The sequence below is a fragment of the Ambystoma mexicanum genome, chromosome 7q, assembly GCF_040938575.1.
Source record: "Ambystoma mexicanum isolate Mex_15411 chromosome 7q, UKY_AmexF1_1, whole genome shotgun sequence".
NCBI classification, from domain to species: domain Eukaryota; kingdom Metazoa; phylum Chordata; class Amphibia; order Caudata; family Ambystomatidae; genus Ambystoma; species Ambystoma mexicanum.
The window spans coordinates 490,354,618-490,373,890 of NC_090941.1; the positions used below are offsets into that span (position 1 = coordinate 490,354,618).

At 44.6% G+C, this 19,273-nt stretch overlaps 1 protein-coding gene across 4 annotated transcripts in view; it reads left to right on the forward strand.

The window, feature by feature from the left end:
• The first annotated feature begins 446 nt into the window (after positions 1-446).
• Positions 447-19,273, forward strand: part of RCBTB1 (RCC1 and BTB domain containing protein 1) — a 765,714-nt gene continuing 746,887 nt past the window's right edge. For all 4 annotated transcript variants that reach the window (XM_069640792.1, XM_069640789.1, XM_069640793.1 and 1 more), the window contains exon 1: positions 447-686. The gene's annotated coding sequence lies outside the window, so the exon portion shown is untranslated. The remainder of the gene's footprint in view (positions 687-19,273) is intronic.

Below are 19,273 nucleotides of genomic sequence, written 5' to 3' on the forward strand. Positions count from 1 at the left end.
AGCAATAAACCATATTTGGGATCCTGCACACAAATTCAAGAGGAGATTTCTCCAGTCTCCTTTTTGCAGAGGTGCCGCTGCTGGCCGAGTGGAAAAAATTGTAAGGGGGCCTCACCAAATGTTTTGCCCCGGGCCTCACCACATCTTCTGACAGCCCTGGGTGTTTGGCCCCAAGAGCCGGGCCAGACACCCAGGCTCCACGCTACCCCAGAATTACCAGGCACTCACAGTCTAAACGGTGCCCTCGGAAAGGTAATATCGTAACGTCTGGAAAGTTTGAGGGGTTATGGCTACATGTTTCGAAGCAATGTCAGCGGCAATGTTCGCTGCCACAGGCTTCTGACAGCTGGAAGAACGGCCACGAGGTAGAGTACACAGTGCACGTTGTTTGGAACGTAACGCGGGAGACACGTGATGATGACGCGAAAATAGGGCCATTCCTCTAATGGGATTTAGTACCACTGGCTAAGAACGCTGGTGTCTGGTGTCTCAGGCATCCTGTCAAAGTCCCTCTTGAGTTCATCCTATTGCAGCAGGGCTCCGTGGCCCTTGCACTGTGTATAGATTGCTCCCAAGGATCGCCTTGGTCGCAATTGCTAAAGATTACTGGGACTACTGTACTTTCGCCCACTGCGCGTGAGTCCTTCGGAGCCAGCGAATGAATCTCGGCTTCACGATCTAGAGAGGTACGAACTCCAACTCTGCATGTATGTTTTGGTTGTCCCTGAGGTGTCGGGACCCCATATTCGTTGTTCTCTGGCGGCTGGCGATCCCTTAGGGCTCAATGTTCGGGACCCGTTAATTGCAACGGTGCTGTGCGGTCCTCCTAGTTGACAACTGCATGAACTGCTTTTGTAAAGATTTACACCGCAGATGTTCTTTCTCTTTGAAAAATAAAATGGTACTTTAATTCAGGTTACCGCCCAGTTATGACATGAGATTGTTTACTGTTTTAATTCAGTAACCCTTTGTTTTGGGCGCACATTTATATGGTTATACTTCCTGGTGGTAACACACACTATCAACACATTGCGCACAAGCAGCTAAGAAATGTTACAATGTTGGTTGGATGAATGTAGCCCTACCCAAAGTGCCGAAGCATCAAGTTCTTCAAAAACACGTACCTTGCAACATTTACTAAGTAGCACATAATGACAATTTAGCAAAGGCGAGAGTCACTCTCCAAATGGGTTGCATTTTTTGCAGTTTAGACGAATAAATAGTTTTGCGTGTTTGCTGTTCGCATCTTTAGATGTGTATTATAGGGGTGACGCTATCAACGTTTGTGTTATCTAAATACTTCTTTATACTGCTCCAGTCACCCCTGTAGTGGTCTGATATGAAAGAGGCTTATCCTGAAAGTAGCTTATTGTGTATGTTATCTAATATTTACACTGCCAAATGTTGGTATAGAAGGCAAGATTTGAAACTTAATTTCTTCCTGTAAGAACAGACTTCTGAAAGGTGATGGGTTAATTGCAGCTTCTGGTGTACTACAAACGTGTGTACCTCGAGACATTTGCACGGATCCCAAGATATGGGAGCTTTAGTTTCTGTTTGTTGTAAGGAAGAACTTTATTAGCTTGTTACCAACCGTTACCAGGATCTACTTTTGACTCAGCAAGCCAACTGGTGGCATGCACACATACATATGTGACAGTAACTCTGTGTATTGCGATGTGTAAAAAGCAGTAGGAAATGTGTAAAATGTGTCATTTCGTATGGAATGCTCTACTTACTGGTTGGTACCTGATACCTTGTACCGGCGTTGGGATCCTGCTCATCAAATCTAAAATATTTTGGTCCGGTGATAGCATGCTGGTGGGTCAAAATAATGCAACATACTAGCAATGGAAAAAGTGGGAACCCTGAAAGTGGGCGGACATCAGGAATTCTTGGCAATATGGGACCAATTCATAGACTTTGTGAAAGAGTGGAAAGCTTACTATTTCAGAGCAATCCTAAACTGAAGCTCCTCGGACAAATAAGGGGGAGAACGGCCCTACAGATAAGGCCAATGTAACCTAAAGGATAAACCAGTCACAGCCAACAACAATTGACGCGAAAGTCGGAACCATCTCAGTTAGGTGGGCGGGGGGTAAACATTGTAAGTGTTGCTATTAAGGTCGCATTCTAGAATTTATACACAATCACAAAGTTCTGATTAAGTTGTTGTGATAGCTGCCTAGAATGAACATGTGATATCTTGATGACATGTAACCCTGTTTGTCTGCGAAAATGAATAAAGTTTTGGAAAAAAAAATCTCAAATATTTCCCTGTACTTGCTTTATAAGCAGTACACCATCCTACCCCAGAATTAAAGTACTAAGCATGTCTTTTTTTCCCTACATACATTAGTTATCTAATATTAACATGACTGAGGAGCATGCCTGCCTCTAGAACACCCCAAACCATTGGCTTTGCCAATATAAGTGCAACTCTTGGTTCTTTAGACCACACTCTTGATCATATTGCGCTCTAAGGATGCTCTGCCCCAAATGTGGATGCTGTCTGACAGCAACCTGTTAGATGAGAACATTGCGAGAGACTTCATACACAGTCTATTGAGTGTTCTTGAATCCCTTTGAGAGAATTGGGGGGGGGGGGAGTGGGGTGAGGCGCAAATGGGCGTGGTAACCGTGAAGGCAATGAATATGATATGCCCCGTGCATAAAAAAGAAATGTGCCTCCACATATAGCGGATTTTTGAAGCAAACTCCAGGATCCTCCTCTTCAAATACAACACAAACTGCAGTAAAACCACAATGCAACTAAACAAATGAATACACCCACAGTTACAATAAATGATTACACAGCACAATTGAAGTGTCGTGATTCACAACCCCTTTTAGACAGGTATCAGAACGTGTGCATTCTACTGGCCATTGCATTACTGGCAGGTGGCCCTATGCTCTGTGTCCCCTTGAGCCAGTACTGTTTTTTCCCAGTCTCGTGTTTTCTCATTATGGGCTAAACATCTTAGAATGTTTCAAAGCCATAAATGGCTCATGGGGTCATGCCTGGCACTGGGCAATTTGGCAGTTGTAACATTGGTGCGTGATAGTAAGTCCTTTGTGCACGTGAAGAACTGAGGGATGTACGTGAAGTTTTATTTTGCCTGGCTAATACTTTGCAACTTAACATTTGTACCCCTGTTCTAGTTACTTTAAACCACTGGTTGGTGTGTACAGTGTGTATGTACTCTCAATGTACTGGATGGTAAATGCACAACAGTATTAGGGCAAAGATGTATGCGACTTATTAAATCGCCTTTCTACAGCACAAATAGTTTTGTGAAACGGTAATGGGTAATTATGAGGTGGTTGCAGTTTTAAATATGCCGGTATTTAATTAACCCCTGGCAGAGAATGTACGTGCAAAATGTAGCAAATACTTCAAGTAATAATGTGGTGCATCAAATAAGCATATCTCGTAGACATACAGTCTATTTTTTTAGTTACTTTTCCGTTTCTGCAGGCTCCAAAATATCTCGGCTCCATGTGTTCCAGTCCTATGTAAACAGCTCCTGATAATTGTAACACAATAGGCCACTTGTCCTTGAAATTGCAAACAGTTCACTCTTGGTTCCGGAAAACAAAACACTACTCGTAAAATCTAATCTGACTGCAGATAGATTTAGACTGTCAAAGAAAAACAACATTAAAGCAGCAATAAAAAAAATATCAGGGTACCCCCAAACACAAAAATACAAAACCATCAACAGGCTTACACGTCAGTGTCATCCGCAATACATGATGCAGCTGCAAGGCTGGCAGGCCTGGCTTGCACTGCTTTTCTCTGTTGGGGAACATGTTCTCTATTGCTGAATTCGAACTGCAGCCCAGTGGGGTGGGTTTGTGGCTTCTTTCTTTATGCCAGATGCTGGAACTGGCAGAGGTTGGAAATGGCTGAGGTTGTAGAAAGGCTAACGGGGCTGGGGAAGCTTTCTTCCTTGATCTTCTTGGCTGGGTCACCGGGCTGGGTCTTGTCTTTACACTTGGGCTTCCGCTAGGGATGGGCATTGCTAGTATAAGGGCATGTACAGGAGCGTATAAGGAAGGACACAGAGACTATACTTTATCACTTACTGGATCCCTTATCAATGCCAGATCCATGGTAGCCCATGCAACTGAAATTGCTGACATGCTAAACAACAGCAGCATCGACCTCCTTGCCGTAACAGAGACTTGGCTCCACGAGGCAGCAGGACCCTCCCTGATGCTAGCCGTACCTGACAATTACCAGATCCACAGAGTAGATAGACCCAATGCTAAAGGCGGTGGCCTAGTCATCATCGCTAAAACTACTTTGCCTATCAGACTCACCACCTCACCTCCCTGTGCTTCCTGCGAAGTACTCTCAGCAAAATTGCAACTCTCTAATAACCTCACGCTAACTATTCACTTGATCTATAGGCCCCCAGGTCCCTTGGGAACCTACGAAGATGACCTTCCCACCCTCATAGCTACCAATACCCAAAATCACTCGCAAACGCTGTTGCTGGGCGACTTTAACATTGGCTTCAATGAGCCAGATAATAAAAATGCCCTCTCTATAACAGCTATCCTAAACGACCACGGCCTTACCCAAAAAGTCCTCACCCCCACACATGTTAAAGGTAGTACCCTTGACTGGGTATCTGAACTTAACTGCAACATAGTCATTACTGACATCAACCATGGACCGACCACTATCTAATAAATTTCACTGCCACACTTGACCTCCTCATCCCTAAAATTATCAAAATGATACCACCACTCCCCACCAGAAGTAAAAAAAGACATTACTATAGAAAAACTCATCCCCCTCCTCCTGCCTACTATCAATGGCCTGGAGAACAATACTGACCCAGACACCCTAGTAGACACCTTTTAATAAAGCTATGTCTCATGCACTAGATACTATTGCACCACACAAACTATGCAAAGCTAAACAAGAAGCCCACCTTAATGCTTGGTTCATGCACTAGATACTATTGCACCACACAAACTATGCAAAGCCAAACAAGAAGCCCACCCTAATGCTTGGTTCATGCACTAGATACTATTGCACCACACAAACTATGCAAAGCCAAACAAGAAGCCCACCTTAATGCTTGGTTCATGCACTAGATACTATTGCACCACACAAACTATGCAAAGCCAAACAAGAAGCCCACCTTAATGCTTGGTTCACACCCCAATTTAAAGACCTTAGAAAGCAGAAACGAAAACTCCAAACTATCTGGCGCAATTCGCCTACTGACGACAACAAAGTTAACTTAACCCAATTCACCAAATATTACAAGACAGAAATTATCAATACAAAAAAAAATGTATTCAATGACAGAATTACTAATGCCAAATCTAATACCAAGGAACTTTTTGCCATCCTCTGGGAAATGGAATCCCCCATCCAACCAACTGACACGGTCCCCAAGGACACGATGTGGTGCACTAACATACAGAACGCCCTATCGAATAAAATTTCCACTCTCCAGCTTAAAATAACTAATAAAAAGGACGCCCTCTCTCCTACTGATCAACAAGCACCTCTAGTGACTGAACCTAATACTAATCTCCATCATCGACACTGAAAAGGTTATCCTCTCACTGAAGCCTTCCAACTGTAAGGGCGACAGTTGCCCAGCTCAAATAATAAAGGACTTAGCCAGAGATTTAGCCCCGTTTATCTCGAAGCTCATTAACTCCTCTTTCAAATCCAACACAGTGCCAGCTAACCTAAAAGAATCCTGGGTCCTCCCCCCTTCTTAAGAAACAAACCCTTGATCTATCCATCCCAACTAATTATAGGCCTATCACCACTGTACCTTTCCTACTAAAAATCATCGATAGAGTAGCCTATCTCCAAATTCAAGATTACTTAGAAGCTAACCATCTACTAGGCTTGCGCCAATCGGGCTTCCGCCCTCTCCATGGCACTGAAACAGCCTTGATAGATCTTAAAACTAAAATTGAGGAATTCAAGGATAGTGGGGAAAACAGTGCTGCTACTCCTACTGGACTTGTCAGCAGCTTTTGATTTGGTGGATCATGCAGTTATGCAACCACCTCAAGCTTGCTGCCAATTTCACAGGGGAAGCTATAGCATGGGTCCAATCCTTTCTAGCCAACCGGACCATGAGTCTTTTCCACCTCTACCTGTGCCGATCCCATCCAAATTACATGTGGAGTCCCACAGGGCTCCTGTGTCTCACCCACTATGTACAACATGTTCACCAAGCCATTGTTCGACAAGTTGGACAGACTGGGTGTCACCTACACAAATGATGCAGATGACACCCAGATCCTCATACCGCTTTCGGGCAGCTATGACGTGGACCTGGCTGTGGTGAATAAAATATACATCCTCATTCAGGCATGGATGGCCTCCCATGGACTCTGCCTGAACGACGATAAAACTAAAATCCTGCTCCTCGGATCAGACCTTATCCTAACTAAACTCACCCCGGACTATGCCTCATTTAACATCGACAATAATACTATTAAGGTTATGCGAGAGGTTAAAACTCTAGGTTTTTACCTCGACTCAGCTCCCACCCTTAAAAAGCAAGTGAACTCCCTCGCCTCTACAACCACTTACACGTGTAAACTCATCCGTGCTGCCAGACCATTCCTGTCCAGTGCCAGCTGCCTCACCTTGGCCAATGCCCTTGTCATGTCCAGACTGGACTATTGCAACGCCCTATACTCAGGTGCAAATAAGTCGGTCATTAACAAACTCCAGAGATTACAAAATAATGCCCTAAGAGCAGCTTTGAATATCCCACGTAGAGAGAGCATATCTCCAAGCACCGGACTCAGGTCCACTGGCTAAAGATAAAGGACAGAATCTTCCTTAAAACTATTTCTCTCACGTCCAAATGCCTCAACAATCAAGCCCCCCCCCCTACCTAGCTGAAAGAATCAACTGGAGACCCTCAAACTGACTGAAGAGATCTGCCAACACCTTGTTACTTGAAGTCCTGAGATGAGATTCAAACTTACCACAGCGGGTGGATCTAGCTTCCCTGTTAGAGCTGCACAATCATGGAACATACTCCCACCTGACCTCAGACGCCCATTACCCTACACTAGATTTAGATGTAACGCTCTCAAATGGCTGCACAACAATGATATGTAACGATATTCACCCTTATCTAGCTGATCATGCTATACATAAGTTAAGACGGTATTCTTCTACGCTTACCCATCTTGATCCTATATGTACTGTATCACTTGTATCATTTGTTGTAAGCTACCTCTGTTTTGTAATAGCCTGTGTCAGGCACTGTAACTAAGTTTCGAGTCTACTTGTATTGTTGCGCCCAGCTGCCCAAGGGCTTGGAGCGCATTATCAAATAAACAAACAAACAAACTTGCTCTCGGTTCACATTCTTTATTATTACTGACTTCCTCCACTCCTGACTCCTCCTCTTCATCTCTTAATGACGTACCCTTAAAGGGCACATCCAGCATGTGCAGTCCCCTCACAACACCTCCCGCACACATATCTCCTTACGTCCATGTCATATTTCTTCATTGAGTCTGCTGGGTGTTTTGATGTTTCGTCTCGGTCAGTCATCTTTCCCAGACTCGGTTTCTGAGGGGACTGACTCTTCTTGCTGTATGGCTCCTTCACCTCCTTTCGTTTCATGGGTATCCTGCACCGCAGCATGTTTCTGGTCCGCGTCGGTCTCTCTTCCAGATATAAGGCGTTTGAAAAATGAGGCTTCCTGGTCACTTCCTTCTTTCCATTGGTAGCAGCCACCATTGTCTCTTTCACGTCTGTTACCCGCAATGGCTTGCTCTCGTATCTGGAATCCGTCTTTCTCTGTATCCGTTGCTTCACTAAGACATCATCTCATTCACTGAAGACCTTCATCTTTTCCCTTCTTGCCCAGTCAGTATGCTCCTTGCCCATATCCTTCCCTCTGGCACCTCTCTCTCGTACATCTGCTTCCATGATCTCCACCTCTTCTACTGGGACCCGGTTCACTCCTTCCACTTGGGGTGGTCTTGTCATTGCATTGTAAGGCCTCATTATGTCACCAGGCGGTACTCCCTTTGCTGTGTGGGGCATGTTCCTGTAGCGCTGCCGCATTCGGTACAACGCTTGTTGTACTGGCATCCCTTTTAAATACAGCCTTCTGTATCCTCTTCTTTATGGATGACATGAATCCTTCCGCCATGTCGTTTGCTTGAGGCCACAGCAGAGTTATTTTCTGGTGTGTGAACCCTAGATGTTTCGCAAGTTGTGGAACTCCTGGCTGTTGAATGGCGGCCCATTGTCCATTTTCACGGTGTGGGGAATGCCCCATTCACTGAAGACCTCGTTGATTACCCCCACCTCCTGGCCAAATGCTGTGGAAGCAGTCCTCTTCACAAAAGGAAATCTCGAAAACACATCCATGATCACTAGTCCCCCATATATAATGGTCCATAAAAGTCCCTTGCAAGCTTGTAGCACACCCTTTTGGGAATCACTGTCACTTGAAGTGGGAGCGGCGGATCGCTCTTGGCCGGACATTGGCACCAGAAACACTTCCTGACCGCCTCTTCCACCATGTCACCCATGAACTGGAACCACGCAGTCTGTCTAAGCATCTTCTTGGTTGCTTCCACCCCCCGGTGTCTCATGTGCCAGCAACATTAAGCCCCTTTCGCAGGGAGAATGGTACGACCAGGCGACATCCTCGCAGCAATATACCGTGTTCAGACACGGCTAGCTATGTTAATATTTTCGACATGCTTTCTATTTCCTGCTTGTTGGCACCCTCATGGCACGGGAACTGTTGCCTATAGTCCTTCCACTCATTGGTGTTAGTGAGTTCCTTGGCCATTCTGATGGATGGGTCTTCTTGTGATGCCTGTTCCAGTTCTTTCATCGTCTGTGCCGGTGGCATGGCCTGCACAGTGACATAGCAGAGATACTCTGCATCTCCTTCTCTCAGTGACTGGTGCTTCAGACTTGGGGGTTGTGAGATGTAGGCGGCTGGGTTGGTGTCTTCCCCCTGCCTGTGGATGATGTCATAATCATATTCCTGGAGGCGTATGCCCCACCTCTCTATCCTAGGGACTTCTTTGTTGCCGAACAGTGACAGGAGGGCTTGGTGGTCCGTTATGAGCATGAATCTCTTCCCTATAACGTTGTGGAAGTGTAATCGTATGCCCATACTGCAGCTAACCTTTCTTTCTCCTCTTGCAAGTACTTACTTTCTGTTTGGGATAATGCCCGGCTGGCGTAGGCCACGACGAAACTTGGCGGTGCCTCGGGCTGTTCACGTTGGGTGTGAATGGTCCCTAGCCCTACAGGGCTGGCGCCAACCCTAATCTCCGTGAGACAGACCGGGTTGAAGTAGGCCAGATGCATCTTGACAGTGTCAAACGCCCTTTGGCATTCCCTTGAATAGTGGAATGACTCTTCTTTACACAATAGTCTCCGTAAGGGCTCATTGGTGATAGCGTATCTCAGGAGGTACCGAGTGCAATACGCTGCCATCCCTAGGTGCTGAGTGCTCATTATCCGAGTCTGGTTGCATTTCCCTGTCCGGAGAATATGTAGCCGTATAAACGTAGAATGTCCTTGCGATATTGCACTTCTCATAGTTCAATGTGAGTCCAGCTCTACTCAGGATGTCACATAGAGCCATGAGGGCATGATCATGTGCTTCCTGGGATGTTCCATATATCAGAATGTCGTCCGAGTAATTAATTGCTGACTTCACTGGGATCAGTAGCTGCCTGATGGCCTCCTGAAAAATGACTGCAGCTGACGATATCCCAAAATTGAGGCGGAGTTTGCTGCTGAGTTGCTGCAGTATCGGGCATCACACACGCTGGATGGTGTCTTTTTTCCCCCTTGCTGCACTGTAACGGGATCAGCTGGGAAGAGGAGGCGCAATTTAACTGTACTCCGTTCAAGCGCGGAGCACAGCAGAGTTCGCTGCTGAGTTGCTGTAGTCTCGGGCCGTCTGGAGCAGGAGGCAGGGAAGACACTAGAGTTGGTGAGTGGCGGTCAAGGCTTTCATCAAGTTCCTTGAGTGTGTTTTTCAGTCTGATTGGTGCTGAAGTGTCTGCAAGTGCTTTTCATTGGTACTGATACGCAGGCCTGCAGGCAGCGGGAGAAGGGAAGTGGTCCCGGCTCAACAAGCTAATTGAGGCAAGTGTGACAGCATAGGTCTTGGTGGGAGTGGCCTATCATTTCAATTACAGAGTTGGCTATTGAGAGCTTGTTTTTGTTAATCTCTCAGTATTGAATTTGGATGCCACTCTTCCCCTCACGCTCTGACCATTGGTAAAGCTACTTTGGAACTTAAGTCATTGAATCACCTGCACAGATGAAAAGTAACAAAGATATGGCCTACGCAGCACTGCTTTACATACGGAAAAACGCACTTGCAGTCCCACGTGAGGATCCCATGGCTCCAATATTACGCCCAGAGCTAAGAAAGACAAAAAAGATAAAAAGGCCATTAGGAATGATTCACAATTGAATATTACTGGCTATTTTGACAATAGGGAAGTACCTGCACTGGAAGGTGGAATTCTCCTAGATAAAGCAGTGATACATGCCAGGGGGGATAAAAGAAATCCGGCGGAAATTACACCTCGTTGTTCACCTACGATTGATAACAATGGATCACTTCTTAATCTGTGTCTAAGCCTGCAGTGTAATTCCCTGTGTCCTACTAATGCCAGTTATAATAATATTATTGGCACTAATCTCTCCGCCAGCCACGACTTTGAGAAGTTAGTCTCCCCCTCGTAGCTCTCTTACTGTGACGGCGAAAGCGAGGAGGAGGGCTCAATATTGAGCAACAATTCATCTTCGGGGCTGATTGGTGAAGCGCCCTTCCCTGCTTCTACATTGAATACCTTAATTCCTAAAATTGATGCCCTATTTCTTTTTTTTTTTTAAACATCTTTATTGATTTCAGTATATAAAACATAACAAATTCAATACAGAGAAAAAAACAGCAAAATTCCCCCCCCCCCCCCCCCCCCCCCCAACACCGGTCGTAGTGTAAGTAGACTCTATAGTTCGAAGACCCCTATCACCCTCTTCAATAATGGAAGTCCAGCAGCTTCAGTCCTTGGGGGCACCATTGTTCCCTAAACTCCTCCTTCAAATAGTCCAGTGTCTCACCCCAATCGGCTGCAAAACTTGCCAATTTCCCCTCCGCCGCGTACGCGGCCCATTCCAATGAAACCATATCCAATGCCTTATTTCTTTTATGCACAAAGTTGGTGGAAGAGCATTGTGAGTTCAAACAAATACTAGCCTTGGTTGTTGACGTTATCGATTCTAGTTCTGCTTCATGTACCAAGCCTAGTGCAGTCATGGGTACAATAATCGGCCTTTCGCTCAAAAGCACAACTCGACTCGGGATACAACAGTCACTCAAGACAGCGTGAATTTACTACCATAAATTAGTAAGGCGTGTACAACAAAGGTATTCCCGCCTATTTCTCCTGAACTTGTGGTTTCACAGCAAGGGTTAGTCAAAGTTAAAGCTGAAATGGAGGAGCATGCCGTACAGGCACTATGCCCTAGAGGCACGTTGCATTAAACAATCTCTGATAAATAGCCCAATGAATACACCAAAAAAGGCAAAAGAGACATCCGCAAGTTACCTACTTGAATCAGCAAAACAAATTAGTAGAGTTCTTAAAAACTCCCCTCAACCAAAAAGGCACAGAAAGGAGTAGACCTAAAGTGATATCCTCAAAAACTGGTCAATATATTATTTCAAATGATCTAAGTACTCAACAGATGTTGTTCCAGGTCCATATTGACAAATGTATGCACTCTTCCTGCACATCCCCTTCTAAAATAGTATCAACGTTAACTCAGATTGAAACAAGAAATATGCCTGATACAGTAATTACACTGATCTCACTAGTGGATTATCAGCTCAACAGACTACAAGAGCTACAGTGGGTACCACTTACGAAGCATTTAATTCTCTTAGACAGAATGTTCTGGCCTCATTGGCACTGCCGGCTACCAATCATAATAATTCTTAGAGGCAGAATCAAGACACAGATCTAAATAGTCACTCGGTCTCAAATGAGGCACAAGATTATTCACATTTCACCTCGGCTAAGCTTTCTAAAGCATCTGAACCGTCTGGCCATTTAGCCATACTTTTTGTCCGACATCCTCAGCTTCTACGGTGGTGGAGGAAGTCGCAAAATGTTACCCGGAGTCGTGGCTCTCACGTGTTGCATCTTTTCAATCGCCAACGACTCGCAATATGAACTTCTCACTGGATTCTTTCGTACCTGTTTGCCCGAAATATGTTGTGAAGACTAATCCTACTGCTGCAAGTCCTTTTTATTAAATCATTCATGGCTACTTGAATTATTGCATCTCATTCCTGACTTGGGTATTATAATTTCTGAAGACCTTAAAAGACTTGAATTGGCTATGGTGCATTGTCCCTCAAATTGGGTTCTTGTCACTTTTATCTCATATTGTGGTTGAGCGAATTTGCAAAAATGCTAAGTTCCTAGCTGAGATGGGTTTTGAGGTGGTTTTTTTTTTTTTTTTTTTTTTTTCAGCCCACTACGCTCCCTGCCAGAGCATCTATGGGCAACTTACAAGCCCATTCAAATTTTAGCCAGCACAATAATTATCAATATGCAGCATCTAAGCATGTTTATACCTCGGAACAATTCACACTGCCTGGTAATTGGATAAATGTGTGGAAACAGCCAGGTTGACTTAGTAGTTCTGTTAAGGATACTTCTTTTCATGTTATCTCATGGAATTCAAGAGGCCATCATTCTTTTCTTACGAATCTTAGGGTCTGTGATGAGATAAGACAGTCGCATCTTTTCTTACTTCAGGAGACTTGGCTCACCTCTCCATTTGATATGGATGGTTACTCTGATTCTTCGCTCCATAGGGAGTCTATGTATTGGAGCCAAGAGCAAACTTTCTCTGAGTTCCTTCCCTTTCACGAAGGAACATACTCATTTTTTTTATCTGCTTTTTTACCTAACTTCCCACAAGGCTCACAGGGTACGTTGTTGGCCACCTTATACAATCCACAGGGGGCACTTCTACGCTTGAGCTCATGGAAGTGGTTACTGGCACCTTCTGGGCATGGCCTTCACAATCACATAAAAGGGGCTTAATCCTTACTGGAGTTTTTAATTTTAATGCCACCAGTTTTAATGCAGTCTACCAACTGGCTGCAGGAAAAAATGGCTGAAAGGAAGGGCAAGGAATGGTCAGAGGAGTTGGCCGAATTTGATTTACACCCCATTGTTTCTCAAACTTCTGAATCGAATGCCACTTGGTCCAATGGTGTATATAGCAGTTGCATTCATTTAATTTTTGTCAACACGATAATCTTGGATTTACTTCCTGAGCTCCAGGTATATCGTGTCGACATGAGTGATCACGCAGTGCTCACTATGAAATGCAATGCTGGAAAAGCAAAGGGCTGTGATACTCTGCTTCATAACCCTGTGGTGAATTTACAAGGGAATAGGCTTTGTGGTCAACAGTCAATATTAACAGCCCCAATGCTTCTCTGATAAATTGTGGGTTTACTAGTGGTGAAATAATGTGGGATTGACAGTGGGATCTGAAGAGAATGTTGGATCTTTATTGGCCCATTGAGTGTAGACATCTTATCAGTAGTAAGCATATCCTGGAAAACCAGGAGTAGTCTTTGATTTATGTATTGCTAAAAAGAAAAAAAATAACTAAATGCTCAGCTGCAGAGAATCAGAAGAAGTTGTGTTCTTTCGCAAATTGATAAAGGGAAAAGCACAGCCAGCGCTAGAGCACAATATAAGCCTGTGCTGCGCAATCGATTTAAAGATTCCTCTTCTAAGTGGAAATGTATAAATGCCCTGATAAGAACACATGACTCGAAAACATTTGGGCATTTGCTGCGGTCTCAAAGAGCGGGCCCAGTTGCCAGCGAAGTTTGTGGTGCAATTACGAGTTATGCTTCCAGGTGCCGCACAACCCGCCAGGACGAACCTGGCAGGCTGTCAAGCACCCGCAAGCAGAACTCGTAATTCGGTGGTACGGTATAAGTGGTGCCGGTGCCTTACCGGCACCGTTCATACCGTATCCGCCAACATTATAATGAGGCCCAATGTCTTATTATGTATTTGCGACCCGCAGCACAATTTAGACCCCATAATGTAGGAAATCGCCCTAATCGGGGCACATTCTGGGTTCACAATTAACTATGGGAAGTCTGAGATGTTTTCCCCTTACGGACGCCACACCTCGGCCTCAGACACAAACCTTTCTAAAATGGACGCCAGCTTTGTATTTGTATTTAAATGTTATTTAGCGCTTTACGCCAAAGCGCTTTACATGAAACAACATGAATACATTAGAAGCAATAAAATACATGTCATGAGTCAAATAAACAAGAACAGTATGCAGAACAATTTGCCGAGATCATTAAGTTAAAAACCAGGGTAGGAGAGAAGCAGAGGAGGAAATAGTAAAGGGCTGTCTGGAGGGAGATTGAAGAAGGTGGGATTTTAAGGAGGAGCGGAAAGAAGAGTAAGAGGAGATGGAGCGGATAGGGAGAGGTAAACTAAGAGATGAGGGAGAGATAAGCTAAAATACTTGGAAATAACAGTCTCTAGGACAAAAACCGGGTTATTAACAGATAACTACATCGCTCTGATGAAATACATCAATACAAAAATGTCCGTATGGTCACAGATTCTCCTCTCATTATCGGGCAGACTCTCACTAATTAAAATAATAGTACCTTAAATGTTATATACGTTTGTAAATGGACCTATGTGGCCAGACGCTTGTTTTTTTTTTTAAGAACAGCACTGTATCCTAGCTAGGTTTCTGTGGCATTCTGGAGCTGTGCGAAAAAAGTGGGAATCGATGGCAATGCCATATAAGGGCAGGCTCAACTGACCCAACCTGGAGGTCTACTCGATGGCGGCTTAAGCACAATTTGCCTCCTACTGGTATGACTTGGGAGAAACCCCATTAGGTTAGGCTAAAAAAATCAGCGACAGAGGGAAGGGAAATGATGAAACGCATAATGGATACATACAAGGACGACTGCCCATATGATCTTGGACAGATGGAAAAACTCCATATTATAACTTGCTACCATTATGGGATTTCCCACACCTTTCTCCTACACGAGACGGCCCTATCCGTAAACGATAGGGAACCCTGGGGTATAAATGTATAGGAGACTTGTTTCCTCAGGGGAAGTTCTTGTCGATTGAGGGCCTAATGGCAAAGCATGGAGATGCCCAAGTGCGACACTTGCAATGCTACCGGTTACGTGCAGAAATCCGGGCTAGATGGGACACGTACCCTTCTAAACCCCCTGAAAATAAACTGCTAGCCTATATATCTAAATTCTAGCGGGTGCAGACATATACTCACTACCCTATATAGGGAGTTACTATATCATGCCTATTGTAACACTTGTAACTTACTCTAATGGGCCCAGATACCTCTGGGTTTGGGGCGCTATAGAAATAAATAAAACGAACAAACAAACTAGCTGTGACTCCGATACAAGGAGATCCCTCAAAGGAGAAATGGGAGAGGGAATTGAACGAGGAAATAAGTGACGAACAATGGGGGGCTATGTGTGAGTTCACTACATCAGTATCTATGAATGGCCAATTGAAACTCATTCAATATAAATTGTTACATATGTTGCACTACACACCATATAAACTTAAGAGAATTCCCAGATCACAATGGTTTATGTCTGAGATGCAGAGAGAAGGAAGCAGGATACCTACCTATGTTCTGGTCCTGCCCAAGCCTATCATACTATTGGAAACAAATATACACAGTAATGTCTGAAGTTATTAGTAAAGACATAGCTGTTACTCCGACGTCTGCACTGTTTGGTCAATGGCAAGGCCTCCTGGAAAGTATGATGACCCTTTTTAAATATTGGCATCATAGTGACGAAAAGATGCATACTTTGGAAATGGAATGTTTGTTATCCCTGTCTATTCAGGAACTAACCTGTGTGAATGAATATGAGGAACTGTATATATCATTGACTCTGCATACGTCTCGACCTAAAGACATCTGGGGAGAATTTAGAACATCTTGCTAGGATCTGAATGGGATTATAAAATGTATGAATTCAGTGACGAGTGAACTAATTATATCTATATTCGCAAAAAAAAAAAAACTTTGTTAAGGGGACATTATGGTTAAGTTGCCCTACTAAAACCTGTGCAATTCACTCAAAAAACTTTACAAACATGACATTATGTTTCAAAGTAAAACCGAAAACCCCCTGAAATTCGCCAGTTATGGTAGGCTAAGCAACCATACCTGCCCGCACCACTGTGCACTGCTAACACTAACACCCAGGACATGAAAGATGGCATCACATATTGTTACGCTCACCTGGCTCCCACAGAGGCGTCGATCTGAACTGGACAGCTGCGGTCTCCACCAATGTGATGCGTAGGGCCGAGATGACGGACTGGACTGGCCCATCTAGCTTCGTTTTCTTGGCCTGTAGGAATATTCTTCTGCAAATGGAGAAAGGGAATTAACCACCCGTGGAGTTGAGTGTAAATCCCCCCACCCCTGCTGTTTTCCCCACGGATCACCTTTGATGTCCCCTCTTATAGTCTCACCTGATGGTTTGAAAAGATGAGCTCTCCATCCTGCATTGAGCGCAGGGGCGCGTTGATAACCAGTTGCTTCACTGGCTCGAAGGAATTGGTGAGTTCCAGAACAATATTGACTCCGAGAAGTATGTAGTTCGTAAGAGTTCAAATGCCTGATTTTCTCTGTTGTCCGATTCCTTGCAGCTTGACCCTAGTGAAGAGTTTCTAGTGGCAACCAGTAATATTCTGGTAAGGATTTGTATTTCCAACACAGTTCGATAAATAATGTAACCTGTTGCTTTCTCCCTTATTCAGGCGGTGAGAGAAAGTATGAAGTCTCGGGGGGAATAATACCTCTGGCGGTAAAATCAGGTAAGTCTATTGTGGTGAGGAGGGTTACCCTTGATAGTCCCTTTGTTTCACCGTGCTGTCCTTTTGTTTCCCCTTAGGGGCCGGGGTTCGGCGAAGATGCAGTGGAAGCTGCGCCGACCTGTGAAGAGGAATAGTACCCCGGTGGTAAAATCAGGTAAGTCTATGGGGGGGTAACTAATATACCTCTCTGTATTCCCTTGGCTCACCTTGCTGTTCTTGTCTACTCCTTAGGTGCCGGAATGCGGCGGGAACATGCAGGAGGATGCGGTGGAATGTGAAGATGCTGCGAAGGCCGGTGAGTTCAGCGCCGCGAGGCAACGCGCATAAAATAACTTCTTTCTTCCAGCTCGAAGGCGCGATGGATCAGGAATTCAGTTAAGGATCAAAGGTATTGCTCTTTTTCTAACCTTTTCTCCTTCTTTCTCCCTTTTTCTAGGAGCTCCAAACTCGAGGCGGGCGTGGCAGAAGACTGGATGCAGACTTGCAAGCACAGTGAACGTTACGCTGCTGGATGCAGAATAACACGAAGCGTGTGCTGCTCTTCGGGGGTGGTTTAAATAGCCTCCAAGGTAGTCCCAGGTAAGTATTCCTCACCAGCCCCGCCCGAGTAAAAAATAGTCCCTAGGTAAAATAGTCCCTTCAAAGCCTCATTTGGCTTGGAGCTCTTGCAGCATGGTCTGCATCAGGTAAATTCTACTCTATTAGCCTGGCGCCATAGGCGCCAGGACCGCACCCAAACAGCCCCTAGCAGGGGTTTTTGGGCTTGCTCAAAATAACTTGATGCCTGCTTCCGGGGTTGCTGGACCTGGTCTGGGTCCCCGGGGGTAGGCATCATGACACACATATCATTGATGACCTCACTGATGATATCACATGTGTAGCCCCTTTGTTTTTTTCACTGATATATATATATATATCAGTGAAAAAAAATGTTGTTAAAGGGACGTTATGGTTCAAAGTAAAACAGAAAAACCCTTGACATTCGCTAGTTATGGTAAGCTAAACAACCCTAACTCGCACCACCTACGTGCATTGCTAAGACTAACACCCAGGATATGAAAGATGACATCACAACTGTCATTGATGACATCACGCATGCCGCGATTGATGTTACACCTCCCAATACTTTGATCAGGACAGAAAAAAGAACTGTTGTCCCATTTTCCTCTAGCGAGTAACCCAGAAAAAATTACTTTAGCTGTTGGAAAGATGTTCATGATAGCTTGAACCAACTGTTCCAAATCTTCCAACAAAGTACGTAAACTCACGTAGCCCAAATGGCAAGCACCGTAGTGCAAAAGTACCACATGAGTGGTCATCGTACGCATGTCTCTGCAAACTTGGAGAATTGCTGCAACATTGCGATCAGTGTCAGCGCTCCAGACCACCTCCACTCCTCTCACATCGAAATTGTGTGCCACATGCCTACTTTCGGCATAGTGCTATAAACCATGGACAAAAATATCTCCAAGCACCAAAACCCTGACCCTCTCCACCTCTGCCATCTTCAGTGTATGCACCGTCTTTCGACACAAAAGAGCAATGTGAACATCTGATTGGCTGATGCCTACAGTCCCCTTTCCATGCTGGATTTGCTGTAGAACCCTGTATGTGACATGCACTACCCGCGCACAAGCGTTGTCTATGTGCGGCACGGAACTCTTAGCCAGTCCTTCTACCCTTTCCACATCACTCGCGAATCCATTCCCTCATTGGACACAGCTAAGCAGTCAAACAACCATCCACCAATCACATTCAACATCTCTACATCTAACTACGTCATCAAAATTTTGCAAATGTACTGTTGATCACTCTGAATGCAAGTCGCATATCATTGCAAAGCACCTACTTCAAAAGCTACTGTGCAAGTGTTGCGGATTTCTACCTACAGCTCCATGCATGCGCACATGCATGAGTATGAAGTACAGGTATGCATATTTTAATCCGAGAACATGTGCAACCCTTATGATTTCATTTAAACAAATTAATGCCACTAAATCTGCATAGCCAATACATACCAACGCTCCCCCCTTTAAGTGCAAGATGTCCGATTTTTCATTGACAAACTGCACTAATTCTTAATGTCTGCCGTATAACCCTCCCTATTTAGCTCGACACTCGATTTTCCATTAGAAAATGTCACAATTTTTTACTGTGTACCACCTACATTAATGCTACTTCCAATGCCATCGTATGAGAAAAATAAACTCTCCTGATTGCTGTGGTGACATCTCTCCCTCTGAGGGTTTCCCGATTTTTCGGATTCGTACTCATAATATGAAAGTAGTGAAATTTTTCCCATCTACTATAATGA